This window comes from Bubalus bubalis, chromosome 2 (assembly GCF_019923935.1).
Source record: "Bubalus bubalis isolate 160015118507 breed Murrah chromosome 2, NDDB_SH_1, whole genome shotgun sequence".
In the NCBI taxonomy this organism is placed as follows: domain Eukaryota; kingdom Metazoa; phylum Chordata; class Mammalia; order Artiodactyla; family Bovidae; genus Bubalus; species Bubalus bubalis.
In genome coordinates, this window is record NC_059158.1 from 157,068,491 (window position 1) to 157,088,487 (window position 19,997).

Consider the following 19,997-nt stretch of genomic DNA (forward strand, 5'->3'; position numbering starts at 1 on the left):
CTTGAGCTCTGCCTCTATTTCTCTATCTTTCTCCCACTGTGATTTCTGATGGGATTGGTCACTGGAAATCAGCAAGGAAAAAGATAAATAAAAATTGCTTTCATTCCGTTGTCAATGGAAAACAAATTCGTTTCTCTTGTTTTGTGGTGGAATCACGCAGCGTGTAAAGAGCTTCACGCAGTGCTGGGGACAGAGTATATGTGTACACTCAGTCACTCGGTTTGACTCTTTGTGGCCCTTTGGACTCTAGCCCGCCAGGTTCTTCTGTCCATGAAAATTTTCAGGCAAGAATACTAGAGTGGATTGCCATTTCCTCTTTCAGGAAATCTTCCCAACCTAGGGATGGAACCTGTGTCTCCTGCATTGCAGGTGGATTCTTTATTACTGAGCCATGGGGGGCAGGTGTTGGTGGGGAGTGGAGGGCAGAGTAGGTGGGTTGATAAATGGAGTGGGGTTGGCAGGAGCAGTATCGGTTGCTGTAACTATTACACCTAATGAGTCTTTGGAACAGAAGCATTGTCTGAACAGACCTCTACTGCCTTAGCAGAATTGCTGGCATGCTTGACAAGTATGCTCGTTAAGAACAAACAACTTTCTGTTTCAGCAAATGCTTGGGTAGCTCCTTTCTTCTGAGAACAAACAAACAAACAAAAAAACCCCAGAAGGAATCTGTCTGGGGTTGGTCATCCTCTGGTGGAGTTCACCCTTGGAAAAATCCTCAGGCCTCACTTACTGCTGCAGGACCATTACCCTCCCCCCACCCCCCACCATGCTCCCCCTCCCCCATCCCAAGTCACCCTAGCACCAGGTAGAAAAGACAGGGATTCTGAGGGCACAGGCTCTTTTCTTAGGTTCCTCAGTTGCCATGGCCAAGAGTACTTCTGCAAAGAGAAGGATGATGCCCTCTAATCCCGATGTGTCCTTTCTCTGCCTCTGCTCTGCCTTTGAAGTTTCCAGGGGCCTTGTGTTTTCTTGGGTCCTAATAACGGAGGCGGTTGGAGTCTTTGGTGGGCCTCTTGTTCAGTTTACTTCCAGCCTGGAAGGTGTGGCTGAGAGTAGGATGTGAGAGGGAGCCAAGGCAGCCCTGGCTACCTCCACTCACACATGGATGTCAGATCTCTTTCTTCTCTGTTATTTGTGACACCAACTGTGTCTAAATTTGAAAGGTTTGGTTATAAGGAGCAGAAATGTAGCTCCAATGAGCTTAGACAAATGAAACATTTATTCCATAACTGGACCGGACACTGAGGTGCACATAGAAATAAAGGAAGAGCTACAGAATTTGAAACCAAGCAGAACCCTGTAGGCATGGGTATGGAAACCATTCTGTCATGGAAGCCTTTCTGTCTCTTGAAACCAGTGTTTCTTGTCTGTAGGGAATAGACGCCAGCCTCCTTGACCTTCCCTGAGTTTCAAAGGGATGCAAGAGACAAGGGTGGAACAGCCAAGAAACAATAGCGCAGCCTTGGGGCAGGGTCCTGATTATACCTCAAGGACTATACACAACAATATCTTTGAGCTGTTTATAGAACTAAAGCTCCCAACCAACGGAAGATGTCAGCATACTTCATTCCAGAGATATCACCTGAGGCCCAGGGGGCGCTAGTGGTGAAGAACTCGCCTACTAATACAAGGGACTTAAGAGATGCAGGTTCTATGCTTGGGTTGGGAAGATCCCCTGGTGCAAGGCATGGCAACCCACTCCAGTATTCTTGCCTGGAGAATCCCATGGACAGAGGAGACTGGCAGGCTACAGTCTTCAGGGTCACACAGAGGTGGACACTGAAGAGAAGCTCATAGAGAGATTAACTGAGACCAGACTAAAGGGGTGTAGGCCCTGCACACACCCTGATGTTATCAACAACCCACCCTTGAACCATTTTGCTGTAAAACTCCTCTCCAAATCCTTCCACCTCGGGCCACACAGTTTTCGAGGCAGGAGTCTGCTGTGTCCCCCTTTGTCTGGCAAAGGAATGAAGCTCTTTTCCACTTCACCCAAAACTCTGTCTCTAAGATTTGATTCGCGCACACAGGCTGAGTTTTTGGCATCAAAATCAGGCCCCCTCTTCATCACTGTTTGCCCATCTCCACTTCTTTGTGCTTTTCTTCAACTGCTAGTTAGTTTTGACCCTTCCGAGAGGCTTTCCTCTGGTAGGTATGTGATGACTAGCAGTCCCTACTTAGCAGCTTCGCAGAAAGAGGGTATTGTAGTTCAGTCCTAGTGAAGGGTTATGAGTTTTCCTACTTGGGTTATAAACCAGCGTTGTCTGAACATGGGTGCTAGGCTTTGGGCCCTTGGACTTGTCCCCCTAGCTCTACATAGGACTTTAGGTTCTGGCACCAGAAGAAGGAAGATGAAAACTTTTTCTGAACAGATTACAACCAATAAGTGCTCCCACAGGTACAAAACTTTAGGAGATATATACTCTTTTTCCATAGTCTGCAGAACCCATTAGTGTCTTTGCTGTTTACTCTTCTTTTGAAAGGCAAATTAGTATAACCTAATTACTGTTGTTCTGTCCCAATTGGCAGTGTTTGGTTTAGATGTAATTCTGGCCAAGGTGGTATAAGGCAACAGTAACTGGAAGACTTCAGAGAAAGGTTCTCATCCTAAAGAAGGGTGATCTCTTTTACAGGCCACCCACTGGTCTTCAGAGGATACCTGGAGCTGCTGGATCAGGTTGCAGCTGTGAGGACCAAGTCAAGACTGAGGCTGAGATGCTGAGGAAGACAGAGCAGGGTACAGCCAGGTCCTAAAGGACCTGATCGAGCCAGCGTGTCAACTGACCTTGGACCACCCTCTCCAAGGACGTTTTGCTTATGAGAGGACATTTTCTTTATTGTGTAAGCCAGTGGTTTTCAAACTATGGTCTCCAGACTAGGAGTTTCAGCTTCCTTTGGGAACTTGTCAAAAATACAAATTCTTGAGTCTCACCCAGACCCACTGAATTCTGGGGATGTGGCCCAGGCCTGTGGGTTTTAAGGGGCCCTCCAGGTAGTTCTGGAGAGAACTACAGCTAGAACCCAGAGAGGATAGTTGTCATGGGGTGAGTGGTGGCCCCCAAAAGATAAATCCACACCCTAATCCCTGGAATCTGTAGATGTTACTTTATTTGGGAAAAGAGTCTTTACAAATCTATTTAAAGATTTTGAGATGATAATCCTGGATTATCCATGTGGGCCCTAAATCCAATGATGTGTCCTTATAAAGGAAGAGCCGAGGGAGTTCAAGACAGACAGCAAAGGAGAAGACAGGGGAAAGGGGGAGGCCATGTGACCACGGAGGCAGAGATGAGTGATGGGGCCACATGGGTCCTGACAGCGCTGGAGTCTGAGAGGCAGAGCACAGATCCCCCTAGGAGGATCCCCAGGGAGCGTGGCCCTGCCGACACTTTGGTTCCAGACTTCTGACCTCCAGCACTGTGAGAGGGCAAGTTTCTGCTGCTTTAAGCCACCAAGTTTGTAGTGATTTGTTATAGCAGCCCCAGGGAATGAATACAGTCCTCTCCTCTACGGGGAAGACTGTGTTGCTTCTTCTGCAGAGAAGCTGGGTCAACCTGAGAGAGTGTGGCAAGGAGGGAGTGGAGGGGCTGGGTTCTCACTTTCTTCATTCTCTTTGACCTCCAGATAGTGCCTCCCCCTGGCCCAATCCAGAGGAAAAGCACAATGGAGACCCCTTGATATGGTCCATTGGGGTCAGCCTCCAGAGACTCAGAGCAGGGTGGAGCAGGCGGGAGAGAGGCTCTGGAAGAGCAGCTGGAAGCCACCCAGAACACATACAACTGCGGGCAAAACACAAGTGAATGGTAACCTTTGAACAGACCTGGAAGGATAAGGTCCACACATGTGTATGAGCTGAATGTGGCAAGAGTTCGTGCTTTGTGAAGTTAGAGAACGACAACATTCATCTGGCAAAAGTGGCCAGAAGAAGTGGAAATTCTAGTGATGTTTAAGTAATGGGACAAAGACGGCTGGAGGCCCTGGGGGTGAAGAAGTGATTCCTTGCATCTGTCCATGCTTGGAAGATAGCTAGAGATGATAGCGAGATAAGAGGATGAAAGATGTGTGAACAGCAGGTGCTTAAGAGGGGTGGGGAAACAGAATGGGGAGAGGGAGGGACTCGGGGAACTACTATGTCACCTAAGGACTGTGACGTTTTCGTACATTTCTGGCATTGTGGTTCAATCAACAATAGGGTCACTATTGCCCCTTTTAGCCTCCAAATCATTTCTTCTACTGACAGATGAGGACAACCTCATAAGATTTAGGCTCAAAGCCCCAGGAGTTCTGCTTACAGAAAGGTGGCAGAGGGTCTGCCATTTAGATGAGGGGGGCCCAGGGCTCAGAGGACAGACATGCGTGTCCTGGGCTCATCTTCTTAGCTGAAAGTTGCCAGGCAGGGTCTGGGTATAGGGTTGGATCCATCACAGCCACCAAGCTCTGTGGCCCCAGGCTGAATCTTTTGCCTTTTCTGTGCCTCAGAACCACGGGAAGAATGAGGTTCTCTCTATCTTGAAGAGACTTTGAAAAGAACAAATAATGGTAAATAAACCAAGGGAAATAAATAACAACCAGTGATTTACCAAACTACACAAAATTATCTAATTACAGAACAGGAAAGAAAAACAAAAGGCTAGGGAGGGGAGGGTGAGGGGGGCGGGGTGATGGCTACAGAGGGATTAAAGGAATTCAGATTTATTAGCAGGAGAGACAACCTGGCTCCCTCTCCTAATTCTTCTTAACAAAGCTTGCCTCGCTCCTGCAGATGCTCCAAGAGGGAACATCTGTCTACAGGCTCCTGGATTCTGACGTGTGAGCCTTTGGTCTAAGGAATTGTTTTCAAGCCTGCGAACTGCGTGGCAGACTCTGGTCTGGGACACTTCCTTATGCACCAAGTAAGGCACAAGCTACAACCACTACCACAACAAAGAGCCCAGTTGCTTAAGGAAATACACATTTGTCAGTCACTTGCCAAATGCCCTTCTCTGAGTCAGGGGGGTGGGTGTCCCACCCTTGCAGGGTCCTGCAGCCTGCAGAATAATTCTTGCGTGGTGCATGTTTCACTGTGAGCAGAGAGTGTCTCTAACATGTAGGGAGAACTAGAGGGTTCATAGTAGTTTGTGTTTGGAGTGTGTGTGTGCTTGTACGTGTGCGTGTATGTGTGTGTATGCCACTGAGTGTATCTGTGTGTCTGCATGTGATACTGGGCCAGCAGACATGGACACACTTCCACGCACGAGATGAGGCCCTGGCCTAGCAGCGAGGGGATGTACGCGTGGGCGTTGAGTGTGAGCCGACAAGGAGTCCAGGCCCAGGGCCTCTGGGGACCTGTCGCCTGCAGGGCTCATTATAGAGGAGACCAGGTGCTTGGAGTGTCCCCAGAGCAATACAGAGTGCAGTCATGAGTTTGAAAAATATTCCTGCAAGAGATATAAATAAAGACTCCAAACCCAAAGCCAGGGTTTGAGAAAGCCATCCTTAAACACAGGATAATTTATAGCTGCTGCCGTCCTGTCCCGAGGATGACTCAGCTCTCCTAGCCTGAGCAGGCCCAGCCTGCTCCAGTAACCTTTGGGTTTGGCTGAAAGGAAGGCGCTAAAGAGAGAGAGCGCTCCAAGGAAGCCGGTGAGCTAACCATTCGGCTACCGGCTGCCCCTGCTGGGTTCCCTCCCCGCCACCTCCTCCTCCTTCTGGGCTCAGCCTGGACATGGCTGATCAGACTCTGGAGGCTGAGGAACAGGCCCCTTGGCTATTCCTGGCTGGCCAGCCCTCGGGAAGTCTCTGAGATGGATGTTGGTCTACCTCTGGGATCCGGTGGGTTCTGGTATCCACACAATGGGCCAGTCTTGCCCAGGAGGCACGATCTCAATACAGACACAAGTAGAACTGGAGAGCTGTTCTCAGTCATGGAGACTTTTGAACTTCACAGAAAGAACAGAAATGAGAGTACTTTCCTCTTTAATTAAACAATAACTTACTCCAGTCAAGTGCCAAAAGTGGGCGGTGAAGAGGGGCAGATAAGCTTCAGCGTTGTGGTAAGTGTGTGGGGGGAGCAGTCAGACTTGAACAGGGTTAGTTTCTAATTCTCTCCTCCCAGCACTGCCTGCCCCCCTTCCTTCATTATATTTTTAGCAGACTCTTTGGCCAACCAAGGCGAAAGAGACAAATGCAAGTACAGAGAGTGCTTATCAAAACCCGTGGATGTTTCTTTTTCTCTTTCTTCTTTTTCCCTTAAAAACCTTCCAGGAGCAGGGAAAGGACTGGAAGTACTTGAAGGTCTTTTTAGCTCCAGGCGTCACCCCAGCTTGGATCTCAAGAATGCTTCGATGCCAAGGCCGTGTGCCTGACTGTCCAAGTGTAGAAAAGAAAAAGCGTCATTCAGAGCTATTTTAAAAATAGTTTCGCTCTTTGATTAAATGGCTAAACAGCTCTGGATCAAGTTTTCTCTGCTCTAGCAGACGAATTTGTGTAACTGGCCTAATTTTAACCTAGATCCTTGCATATCAGGAATGTAATCATCGCTAAAGAGATGAACAGTTTCTGAAATCTGTAACTGTCTTCTTTCAACATATGTTTCGTAAGCCATTGTGTGTGTATATGTGTGTGTTCTGGAGAAGGCAATGGCAACCCACTCCAGTACTCTTGCCTGGCAAATCCCATGGATGGAGGAGCCTGGTGGGCTGCAGTCCATGAGGTTGCTAGGAGTTGGACACGACTGAGCTACTTCACTTTTACTTTTCACTTTCATGCATTGGAGAAGGCAATGGCAACCCACTCCAGTGTTTTTGCCTGGAGAATCCCAGGGACGGGGGAGCCTGGTGGGCTGCTGTCTCTGGGGTTACACAGAGTCGGACACGACTGAAGTGACTTAGCAGATGTGTGTGTTCGGATGTGTGTCTGCAAACGGGTTGTTAAAGATCTAAGTGAGGAGGAGTTGGAGTGTGATGCACGGTGAAGCCCAGCATCTTGTGTAGGGTGGGCAAGGGCTCTGACCTCTGGGCAGGGCATTATCTTTGGTGCCTCTCTCTGCTGTGTGCAGGACTTATTGCTAAGCTATTGTCCAGGAGGGGTGGCACTAGGGTGGGGCCCCTCAGCCTGGGTATTTATTGCTGTACATAGGGTTTCTTTGTGGCACATAGTTTTTTTTTTTAATTGTGTATATGATCAGTAAGGGGAAGATCCCTTGGAGGAGGGGATGGCAGCCCACTCCAGTATTCATGCCTGAAGAATCCCTTGGATAGAGGAGGCTGGCGGACTATGGTCTATAGGGTCACATGACTGAAGCAACTTAGCACTAGCATGATCCATAAATACTGTTAAAGAGAAGGAAATTTCTTCTTCCATGAAGGAAGTTTCAAGTCAGTCAACTTAAAACACATACACACACACCTCCTCCCAGATCTACACAAGCTGCCTTCATAAATGACAGAAAGCAGAGGACCACAGTAGCTGCATAACTAAACCACACAGTTTTGCCTGGCCCGGTCATGTTGGAAAAACAAGGAACCTGCTTCAGATTTTGCAGCTCAGTCTTTTGAAGTCCACCCTCTGTCCCCTGCCTCTTCTTTTTTCTAATCTCTCCCTCTGAGAGTATTTTCCTTTTTTTTCACCTTCCCCCAGTTTCTAAAGGCCCCCTGCTCTTTTAGTCACTTGTTTTTTTTACATGATCAAAATAAGAAAGGCTGCCGTGATTGGTAAGTGTGGATTGATTAGCACATACAGATTGATTGGCACATATAGATTGATTAGACACTTCTAGATTGATCAGAGGGACTTCCTTGGTGGTTCAGATGGCAAAGAATCTGCCTGCAGTGTGGGAGACCTGGGTTTGATCCCTGCGTCGGGAAGATCCCCTGGAGAAGGAGTGGCTACCCACTCCAATATTCTTGCCTGGAGAATCCCACGGACAGAGGAGCCTGGCAGGCTATAGTCCATGGGGTCGCAAAGAGACACAATTGAGTGACTAGCACTTCCCTTCAGTTTGATCAGACCCCTGCACTTTATGGGAAGAAAGAATCTTGTGGAGAAGTGAAGATTCTCAAGATCCCACAGCCATGGATGAGCAGCACCCTAGCCCTCTGAGACCAATGGAGAATGAATCTACAATAATTGGTAAGTAAGAGCTGGAGAGAAATTCCACGAGCCTGCCAGATAGAAACCTGGAGGTGGAACAGGGGCTGAGTCAGGCCTCTGCCCTTTGCTAGCTGGTCGCCCTGCTTGGATTAACACTAGGCTGTCAGTGGTTTGTTTCTTCTGCTCTCTTTGGAGTAATCCACACACCTGGCAGGGCTCCCCCGATGTCATCTGTTCTCCGAACAACTCAGCTGCCAGGCAGAAGAGCCCAGCCCAGCAGTCTTGGTTCTGAAGCTTATGGGAAGGCCCTTGGTAAGAAAACCAGCCTTGAATTTCTGGATTCTCTTCCAGAGACAGTGAGGCCCCTTGGATTGGGTTTGCAGTTAAGCTTGGATGCTCACTCTGTGCACATACTCTGACCATCTGCAGTTCTCGGGGAAACGCTCCAAAGATACAGGACCCATCTTGGGTGCAGCACGGGGCCACAGAGCCAAAAAGATACAAACTTCCAATCCCCCGGGATGAAGGTCTGAAGGAAGATGCGTTATCTCTTGCTCAAAGGAGAGGGGCTGTGTGTGTCTGCACAAGGCAATGAATGGGATGGCCTTTGTCCAAAAGCAACACAATTGTGATCTGACAGACTTGTGAGATGGGCTGCTCACGTGCATCACAGCCCACATTGAGGTTGCTGGAACCTGCACACATGACTACCCTGGGAAAGGAGGAACTGCAGCTTCTGGAGAGAATTCAAAGGAGTGCAGGGGGGAAGAGGAGGTGGAGAACTGAGAGGGAGGCGGTCCACTTTGAGTATCCCCCCTCTGCTGCCCTTCCCCCACCCCTCTCCCCTAAGGCAGAAGCCCAGGGCAGAGGTCAGACTAAAGCCAGCTGATTCTGTGGCTGTTTATACCCTGTAACCAGAGCCTGTGCCTGCTAGGCTGCCCAACAGCTGCGGAGATAAGGGAATGGGCTGTTGCTTCCAAAGACTGGGTGACCTGTGCTGGCGTCTACCTCGGGGGCAGCTTATCCTGATCATATACCTCGCCAGGGGGTGGGAGTGGGGAGAGGTGGGGCTGGCTGCCAGCTCCTGCCCAGGTGGCTGGGGTGACCTTCTTGAATCCAGGGTGAATCTTTGAGCTCCATATGGGACTTCCTCCTAGACTCTGTCCAAACCCCCTGTCTCCTCACCAGTCAAGAGAGGTGAGAAAGGAGTTCTGCCTGTTTCTTGGGTTTGTTTTCCTCTCTCTCTATCTTTGTCATCACAGAGACAGAAAAGAACATGTGGTAGAGCTCTGGGTCAGGTGAAATTTCTAGATTCTGCTGCCAAATGCATTTCAGGCCAGGTTATTTCTTGCCTTGCACCCATCCCAGGGCTCCCCTCTGAGGTTAGCCTTGTCTTCCCTCCCATCTCCATCCTCTCAGCCCTCCAGGCAGGGGGAGGGACCTCTCTGCCCATTCAGGACTCCCTGCAAGAAGGCGGAGGTAGTGAACCCTCCCTGCTGAAAGTCTGCAAACCAGGCTCATCCTACTGGTCCTTCAGTGAGCGGTCCTTCCATTCCACACCCCCATCCTATGGGGGCAGGCTCCCTCCACCTCCACCTTCCAGTCTTCCCTTTCCCTCTCCCATTCTTTCCCCTCCATCTGCTTCCTCTGGCCATCTCCAGCCCTTTGGTCCTGGGCGCCCCTCTGGATCTGGAGCAGGTAGACATTGTGTTCTGGTTCTCAGTGTTCACACCTCTCAAGTATGAGATTTGAAGATGGCTCACATGTTCTTTCCTTTGGTTTCTTGTTCCCCTGCCACTTGGGCTCATCTTAGAGCCCAACACTGGCATGGCCCATGACCTGGGACACTCAGCACTGCCTGCCAAGCAGCATTTTTTTTTTTTTTTAACTGTCCCTGCCTGTCCCTTCCCTGCTGGCAACCTGGGCAGGGGTGGAGGTGGAGCTCATGGAGTTGGCTGAGTTTGTTCAACAGCTGCCTCAGAATGGAAAAGTGAAGTCGCTCAGTTGTGTCCGACTCTTTGCGATCCCATGGACTGTAGTCTACCAGGCTTCTCTGTCCATGGGATTTTCCAGGCAAGAGTACTGGAGTGGGTTGCTATTTCCTTCTCCAGGGGATCTTCCTGACCCAGGGATCGAACCCAGGTCTCCTGCATTGCAGGCAGACGCTTTACCCTCTGAGCAAAGGTGAGGGCAAATCTCTAGCGTATGGGAAAAACAATGAAAACCAAGGAGTTTCGACTAAGAGAATCCTGAGTTCAAGTCCACACGTGACCAGTGACCAGCTGTGGAACCTCGGTGTCCTCTTCATTTAAATGGGGATGATGACACCTCACACTTCAGGGTCAGAGGAGACAACGAAAAGGAAGATGCTTGGGAAATTGTTTGTCCTTAGTGTGTCTGACAGAGGGTCTCAGCAGTCTTTGCTGCCTGCACAAATACAAGGCAGGAGAAGAGGACGGGGAAGGAAGGCGGGAAGCAGAGAAGGGGAGAGGAAAGAAAGAGAATGAAGCTTGCAGGGACCCCCTGCTTTTTCAAGCATCAGAATCTGAAGCAAACTCAACTTAGAGACTGCTGAGCTTGCAGGTTCTGGCTCCAAGATTTTCTGTGTCTTAACTTTGTAATTGGATACTCACTGACAAAGCTTTTTTTTTTTTTTTCTTTTTCCTTCCCCTCATCAGAGTCTAAGTGAGCTGAGAGTGTATTAATCTAACAGCCAGAACAGAGGGGTTGATTAATAACTGTTGGTGTGTGTCTAGAGGACTTCTCCAAAGAGAGGGTTGCCTGAAGCAGCCAGGCTTACCTCTCTCCCCATCATTCTACTCCCCGCTTCCACTGCCCTGCTCAGGTCCTAGGCTTCTCCTGCTCCCTCTGGAGCCTGAAACGTGTCTTATGCCACATCCCCCTTGGGTCTGGAACATTTCTGATGCCAATCACTTCCAGGACTCTGCTACTTTCCAACCGACCTGGGTAGATCACTGAACCCCTCTGGGTTTCAGTTTCCTTATCTGTAAGAGAAAAACTAGATACAGCCTTTGTTAGGAAAGCTAAATGGGATCATGTAAGGGAAAGACCTAGCCCAAGGCCTGGCTTCGGGCCGCAGCACAGGTGATGGCCAGTCCTGCTTGGATTTGTCAGAGTAGCTTCCCCCTTCTCTCTCTGGGGGAGCTGTCCTCTTCCATTCCATTCCTTCCTCTGCTCCTCCCTCTCCCCCAACAAAGACTGGAGTTAGCCAATTTCCCCCTTGTCATCAAAGGTAAGCCCATCACCTCCTACCCTACCTGCCGGTATGTTTGTTTTACTGGATGTGGGAGAAGTTATAGATTTTAGAATTTTGCACAGTCCTTCAAGCTTACAACTGCACATCTTCTCTGGTGGGATAATAGCTAGAAGTTCTGTTGGAAATTAGCCTCCTGCTTGAATTCTTTTCATTTTAAAGTAAAATCACATTTATGAGACTTCCCTGGCAGTCCAGGGGTTAAGACTCTGTGCTTCCAAAGCATGGGGCGTGGGTTCAGTCTCTGGTTGGGGAACTAAAGATTATACATGCCACATGGTTAAAGGAAAAAAAGAAAGAAAAACCACATTTATTTACTAACCAAAGGGTTGATCCTAATTAAAGGAATACTTTGAAATAGTGGCATGTAAAATGTTTGTGATAAAAATAATTGAATGCAGTGAGGAAAAGGAAAAAAAGCATATGGAGATATAGACAAAACTTGCTTATCATCTCAAAGCTAATTGTCATCAAACATGGTGATGACATTTTTATTCTGCTTTTTCGTAGATCTGAACACAGGTGTCATTTTTCCTCATACGCTGCACCCACTAATTTTCCATCTCTCGCTTTTCTTGTCATTATGCTTTCCTTTCTCCTTCTGTTCCTGGTGTTGGACCAATGTACCAATTGTAAAGTTACAGATCTGAGTTTTTCTGCCATCAGCTGCAGTTTCTTCAACTCTCTCTTCCAGGTTCCAAGAAAACAGTGTTGTTTTCAAAGTGCTCTCAGCCTTTACTGGAGGCCTTTGTCATCAGAAGAGATGACACAATCTGGGTTTTGGCCATTGCCCCTGTTTTTGACAGAGGTGTTACCAACTTTTACTGCCTTCATGTATTTATCAAAGTCCATGCCCTTTACCAGGCACCAGAGGCTGGTTCTTACACCCTCTTTTCGTGAGGTGTGAGCATTTCTAACATATTTTAGCCAATCTACAAATTGTTTTTCTAATTTCGAAGAAAGAACCCATTTCCATTATTCTTCATGCTGATAAACAAGGCACCAGTAAAAAAGCCCAGTTTTGACTAAAAAATTAACAGTGTTGTTGTTTAGTTGCTCAGTATTGTCCAACTCTTTGTGACCCCATGGACTGCAACACTCCAGACTTCCCTATCCTTCACTGTCTCCCAGAGTTTGGTCAAACTCATGTCCACTGAGTCAATGACGTCATCCAATCATCTCATCCTCTGTCGTCCCCGTCTCCTCCTGCCCTTAATCTTTCCCAGCATTAGGGTTTTTTCCCCAATGAGTCAGCTCTTTGTATTAGTTGGCCAAAGTATTGGAGCTTCAGCTTCAGCATCAGTCCTTCCAATGAATATTCAGGGTTGATTTCCTTTAGGATTGACTGATTTGATCTCCTTGTGGTCCAAGGGACTCTCAAGAGTCTTCTCCAACATCACAGTTCAAAAGCATCAGTTCTTCACTGCTTAGCATTCTTTATGGTCCAGCTCTCACATGACTACTGGAAAAAGCATACCTTTGATGTGATTAAGATCCAGATACTCAAAGGACTTGGGGTGGCTGACCCTGGAGACAGGACTTACCTTCCTGAGGCCCTGGGAGACTGTTTGGAAGCCACCCTCTGCTGGACTTTACATCCTTCCTGGGTTCCTCCCTTTTTGCTCTGCTTCCACATTTTCTTATCAGCCCTTTTGGGGAGTACTTTCATAATAAAGTGTGTAAGATCACTGTGTAAGATCCCTCCTCTCAGATCTGCTTCTGGGGAACTGAATCTAAGACAGCTGGCTGTGCATTTCTGCATGTTGGTGGTTCTCCAAGTTGAGAGAAAATTGGAATTACTAGAGGAGCTTGTGAAAAATGCAGATTTCAAGGTCAGGTCCCAGAGCGTGTAGTTGACTAGGGTGGGGCCCTCAAATCTGCAATTTGGTGAGCTCTCTGGGGGGTTCCTGCATCGTGGCCCTGGAGCCTCGTTTTGAGAGCCACGGCTGCGGCCCCGGGACAGCGCTAGTTACCCCGTAACAGGTTGGTTGCTAGCTTGGGCTTCTTCAGCCCCACCCTACCTTGACATCTGCTGATCCCACAACTCCAAGTGGCTTGGCTTCAACCAGGAACAAATTGCTGCTGCCTACAGTCCAACTGGCACTCCCCTGGTGTCAGGCTGATCCTTCAGACAGGGTCACTTACACACGGCTCTGATTCAGCCAGGGCGCTTTTCAGAGACCTCCATGTTTGAATGCTTGGGAATCACGAGACTTCTCCTTGGCTCCCATTCTTCTGTTCTTTCCAGCATCTGCCCAAGTTGCCCGGTGTTCATGTTCTGGTTACCGAGGCCCCCTTCTCCCCCGCTGCACACATTCTTTATCTCAGATCTCAGCAGCACGGGGCGTGGGATAGAGCCCTGAAACAGCCGCTTCTGGCAGTAAGTGTGGTAGTTACACACACGAGCATGATTGTTGCATTTCTTGGGTTGAATCAAGGCTCCCTCACTTACTAGCTGTGTGGCTCTGGGCAGGCTATTGATATTTAAACTCTCTGTGCCTTAGTTTTTTTTTTTTTTTTTTTAAACTGGAAATGAGAGTAACTACTTCTGAGAGTTGTGAGAGTAACTACTTCTGAGAGTTGATCTGTTGCTGATCAGTAAAATGCCCAACACATAAAGTGTGCTCAATAGATATTTTCTAATCTTATTGTACAAGCCGAACAAACTTCTCTGACTGCCAACCAGACAAGCCACCTGGAGCTGAAGGGATGTTATTTGTACCCTCCATGCACCGGGGTACATCCCTCAGGGGCCCTGGTGTCTTGTTCCTTTCAGCCCTGTACATTCTCTGCTGTGTAGGATACGAGCAGTAGAAATAAGTTGCCGAGTCTTTTGTAGCTCTGCATGGTTATGTTTTGACTGCTGACAGACATATGGAAATTTTGACCCTAGGGATAGCTGAAGGGACAGGAAAACAACAGGATTTGTACTGGAAAGCAGCCTGGTCCAACACACACTCACACATACATTCTCATCCACTCATTCAAACACAGACTCACACACACTCCCTTCCCTACATACTCTCGCTCACACACGTTTTCAAGCAGACTCACACAGGCTTGCTCACCCACTCTCACACATTGTCACAGAAACACCTTCTCCATTCCCCACAATCTCACAAGTGATTCCTGTGGAGTCATAATTATAAAGACCTTTGAATATTTTATATTAGCGCATATACATGGATTCTAGAAAAATGGTATTGATGAACATATTTACAGGGCCAGAATGGAGATGCAGACGTAGAGAACGGACCGTGGACCCAGCAGGGGAAAGGGAGGGTGGGAGGAATTAGAATAGCACTGTGTACATACAGTACCATGTGTAAAATAGGTAACTAGCAGGAAACTGCTGCAGAGCACAGGGAGCTTAGCTCAGTACTCTGTGATGACTTAGAGGGGTGGGATGCGGGCGTGAGAGGGAGGCTCTGAAGGGAGGGGATCAGTTCAGTTCAGTTAAGTTCAGTCGCTCAGTCGTGTCTGACTCTTTGTGACCCCATGAATCGAAGCACGCCAGGCCTCCCTGTCCATCACCAACTTCCGGAGTTCACCCAAACTCAAGTGCATCAAGTCAGTGATGCCATCCAGCCATCTCATCCTCTGTCGTCCCCTTCTCCTCCTGCCCCCAATCTTTCCCAGCATCAGAGTCTTTTCCAATGAGTCAATTCTTCGCATGAGGTGGCCAAAGTACTGGAGTTTCAGCTTCAGCATCATTCCCTCCAAAGAAATCCCAGGGCTGATCTCCTTCAGAATGGACTGGTTGGATCTCCTTGCAGTCCAAGGGACTCTCAAGAGTCTTCTCCAACACCACAGTTCAAAAGCATACATTTTTCGGCGCTCAGCTTTCTTTATAGTCCAACTCTCACATCCATACATGACCACTGGAAAAACCATAACCTTGACTAGACAGACCTTTGTTGGCAAAGTAATGTCTCTGCTTTTGAATATGCTATCCAGGTTGGTCATAACTTTCCTTCCAAGGAGTAAGCGTCTTCTAATTTCATGGCTGCAGTCGCAATCTGCAGTGATTTTGGAGCCCCCCAAAATAAAGTTTGACACTGTTTCCACTGTTTCCCCATCTATTTCCCATGAAGTGATGGGACCGGATGCCATGATCTTCATTTTCTGAATGTTGAGCTTTAAGCCAACTTTTTCACTCTCCACTTTCACTTTCATCAAGAGGCTTTGTAGTTCCTCTTCACTTTCTGCCATAAGGGTGGTGTCATCTGCATATCTGAGGTTATTGATATTTCTCCCGGGAATCTTGATTCCAGCTTGTGCTTCTTCCAGCTCAGCGTTTCTCATGATGTACTCTGCATATGTTAAATAAGCAGGGTGACAATATATAGCCTTGATGTATTCCTTTTCTTATTTGGAACCAGTCTGTTATTCCATGTCCAGTTCTAACTGTTGCTTCCTGACCTGCATATAGGTTCTCAAGAGGCAGGTCAGGTGCTCTGGTATTCCCATCTCTTTCAGAATTGTCCACAGTTTATTGTGGTCCACACAGTCAAAGGCTTTGGCATAGTCAATAAAGCAGAAGTAGATGTTTTTCTGGAACTCTCTTGCTTTTTCGAGGATCCAGCGGATGTTGGCAATTTGATCTCTGGTTCCTCTGCCTTTTCTAAAACCAGCTTGAACATCAGGAAGTTCACGGTTCATGTATTGCTGAAGCCTGGCTTGGAGAATTTTGAGCATTACTTTACTAGCGTGTGAGATGAGTGCATATATGTATACATATAGCTGATCCACGTTGTTGTACAGCAGAAGCTAATACAACATGGTAAAGCAACTATGCTGCTGCTGCTGCTAAGTTGCTTCAGTCGTGTCCTACTCTGTGCGACCCTAGAGACGGCAGCCCACCTGTCCCTGGGGTTCTCAAAGCAAGAACACTGGAGTGGGTTGCCATTTCCTTCTCCAATACATGAAAGTGAAAAGTGAAAGTGAAGTCACTCAGTCGTGTCCGACTCTTAGCGACCCCATGCAACTATACTCCCATTAAAAAAAAAGTAAACAGTTCAGAGAGGGGAAAAAATAAATAAAAAGAATTTTATTGGAAGTCAGTGGCGGGGGGGGTGGGGGGGTGGGCGCGGGGGATGGCAGGATCTGAGCAGGAGGCTTCATGGGGTCTACTGTGTGCTGGCCAGTCTTGGGAGTTGACCAGCCAACCAGGCTGGATTCCTGAGTCTTCTGAGTGAGGCAACCACCGGCAAAAACAATTTCATTACAGAGCCAAATAATTAAGCCTTATACCTGAGATTCAGGCAATCTGTGGTTGAAGAGTCTGAGACATCTTCCTGGGAGGCACCATCACCAAAGGTAGAAAGAAAAACAGCCCTGTGTGCTAGGTGTGATGCTACACACTTTTAATGAAGTAGCTCATTCAATCTTCTAACAACTGGTAGGCAATGCTATGGTCCCATTTTACAGATGAGGAAAATGAGCCATGGTGGGATTTGGTAACTTTCCTGAGGTCCCTCAGCTCGTATGTGTGCAAGTCGTGTGGGAACCCAATGGCAGCCTGCCTCCAGGATCACACGGAGGGGCTGATGTCTGAGCCGAACTTGGAAGCCCTTGTGCAAATGTAGGGTGGGTGTTGGGGATGAGGGAGGCAGTGAGAAGGCACACAGGTGAGGAAGTGGATGGCGTGTCCCAGAGAAGGGAAGGCAGCCAAGGTAAGTGAGAGTCAGATCTGGGAGGAATCTGAATATTTGTTTAAGGAGATTGGCTTGTGTTTGGCCCTGTGGGCAATGGTGGAAGGCAGAGGCCAGGAGGAGAACAATTTGTATTTTAGGAGGATGGTTCTGACAAAATGGATGGAAAGAACCACAGATTAGAGAAGGAAAGTCTGGTTAGGATGCTGTTACAGTGATATGGTCCACCTGAGAAGACATGGGGGCCCACTAAGTCCAGAGGCAGAGTTCAGGCCACTGCAGGGGTCTGATGGGCAGGACTTTCTGACTGATGGCAGGAGGTGATCTTGGAGGAGAAGGAAGGAGGAGGACAAGTTTGATGGGAGGTTTCTAGCCAGGAAGCTGGAAGGATGGTGGGGTGGTCACCGAACAAAGAATGAAGGAGTAGAGGAAATCAGCTACACGGTGAAAGATGAAGAAATTTTTGGTGGTGAGGACATTGTAGAGTAATACAGAACTAGAAATATAATGTTGTACATGTGAAACAATAATTTAATGTTACCTAGGTAAGAAATTTTAAAGTATATACTAATTAATTTAAAAAGTTAGTAACCTAAAAAAAGAAAGATGCTTTTGAATTGTGGTGTTGGAGAAGACTCTTAAGAGTCCCTTGGGCAGCAAGGAGATCAAACTAGCTAATTCTAAAGAAAATCAAGCTCGAATATTCATTGGAAGGACTGATGCTGAAATTCCAAGACTTTGGCCACCTGATGTGAAGAGCCGACTCATTAGAAAAGATCCTGATGCTGGGAAAGATTGAGGGCAGGCAGAGAAAGGGGCAACAGAGGATGAGATGGTTGGATGGCATCACTGACTCAATGGACATGAATCTGAGCAAGATCTGGGAGATGGTAAAGGTCAGGAAAGCCTGGCATGCTGCAGTCCATGGTGTCGCAAAGAGTCCCACATAACTTTAGGACTCAGTTCAGTTCAGTCATCAGTCATGTCCAGCTCTTTGTGAACCCATGGACTGCAGCACACTAGGCTTCGTGTCCATCACCAACTCCCAGAGCCTACTCAAACTCATGTCCATCACATCTGTGATGCCATCCAACCATCTCATCCTCTGTCGTCCCCTTTTCCTCCTGCCTTCAATCTTTCCCAGCATCAGGGTCTTTTCAAATGAGTCAGTTCTTTGCATCAGGTGGCCAAAGTATTGGAGGTTCAGCTTCAGTCCGTCCAATGAATATTTGGAACTGATTTCCTTTAGGATTGACTGGTTGGATCTCCTTTCAGTCCAAGGGACTCTCAAGAGTCTTCTCCGACACCACAGTTCAAAAGCTATCAATTCTTCAGCACTCAGCTTTCTTTATAGTCCAACTCTCACATCCATACATGACTACTGGAAAAATCATAGCTTTGACTAGATGAACATTTGTCTCTGCTTTTTAATATGCTGTCTAGGTTGGTCACGGCTTTTCTTCCAAGGAGCAAGCGTCTTTTAATTCCATGGCTGCAGTCACCATCTGCAGTGATTTTAGAGCCCAAGAAAATAAAGTCTGTCACTGTTTCCATTATTTACCCATCTATTTGCCATGAAGTGATGGGACCGGATGCCATGATCTTAGTTTTCTGAATGTTGAGTTTTAAGCCAACTCTTTCACTCTCCTCTTTCACTTTCATCAAGAGGCTCTTTAGCAACTGAACAACAACAAAAAAGAAAAGACTTTCTTCCCAAGAATGGAAAAAGAGCTAATGGAGTAGGAGGTCTAAAATGTATTGTGATTTCAACTTTCTTTCTTAAAGAAAATTGTGTATCTTTAAAATTCTTCCCCAAATTAAAATGTTGGAAAGCATTTGGTTTACAGTATCTTATAGAATTGTAATAAAATAATTGTATGAGAAAAAAAGAAGACTAAGAACTTAGACAAGGTACACTAATTAACATATATACGTTTCTCTTGTTTAGCTGATTTGCATAACCTATTAAAAAAAAATAGAGCACAAAGGGGACTTCCCTGGGGTCCAGTGGTTAAGACTTCACCTTCCACTGCAAGAGGTATGGGTTTGATCTCTGGTCACAGAGCCAAGAGCCCACATGCCTTGTGGCCAAAAAACCAAAACATAAAACAGAAGCACTATTGTAACGAATTCAATAAAGACCTAAAAAAAATTAAAGCATCCTTATGACCAACCTAGATAGCATATTCAAAAGCAGAGACATTACTTTGCCAACAAAGGTCCGTCTAGTCAAGGCTATGGTTTTTCCAGTAGTCATGTATGGATGTGAGAGTTGGACTGTGAAGAAAGCTGAGCGCCGAAGAATTGATGCTTTTGAACTGTGGTGTTGGAGAAGACTCTTGAGAGTCCCTTGGACTGCAAGAAGATCCAACCAGTCCATTCTGAAGGAGATCAGCCCTGGGTGTTCTTTGGAAGAAATGATGCTAAAGCTGAAACTCCAATACTTTGGCCACCTCATGCGAAGAGTTGACTCATTGGAAAAGACTCTGATGCTGGGAAAGATTGGGGGCAGGAGGAGAAGGGGACGACAGAGGATGAGATGGCTGGATGGCATCACTGACTCGATGGACGTGAGTCTGAGTGAACTCTGGGAGTTGGTGATGGACAGGGAGGCCTGGCGTGCTGCAATTCATGGGGTGGCAAAGAGTCTGACATGACTGAGTGACTGAACTGAATGTGACATTTATAGGAAAGAAAAAAAAAAGAAAATGGGAGAAGACATGGGTGGGGGAGGTGGTGTAGAGATGTACTCATTTGGAAGGGATCCTGAAGCAGGCACAGGGGACACTGAGCTGTGGGAGGCTCTGCTGGCCCCAGGGCCTGTGGGGAGGCACGTGGGGGCAGTGCCCTAGGAGAAAGCCCAAGTGGGAGGAAGGGAGAGCCAGAGGCGCTGGTCGTCAGAGAGGCCGGCAGAGAGTATACCACTGGGAGAGAAGGGTCAGTGTATGTGTTCTGGGACTGCACTTAATCATTCCCTCCAGCACTTCCCCTTGGGG

General features: G+C 47.5%; 1 long non-coding RNA gene across 1 annotated transcript in view; it reads left to right on the forward strand.

Moving 5' to 3' along the window:
* The window catches only part of LOC102405884, a 37,128-nt gene extending 33,137 nt beyond the window's left edge, over positions 1-3,991 (forward strand). Inside the window, exons 3-4 of the long non-coding RNA XR_003107247.3 lie at positions 2,637-2,844; positions 3,628-3,991. This is a non-coding gene — a long non-coding RNA (uncharacterized LOC102405884). The remainder of the gene's footprint in view (positions 1-2,636; positions 2,845-3,627) is intronic.
* Positions 3,992-19,997: the final 16,006 nt, after the last annotated feature.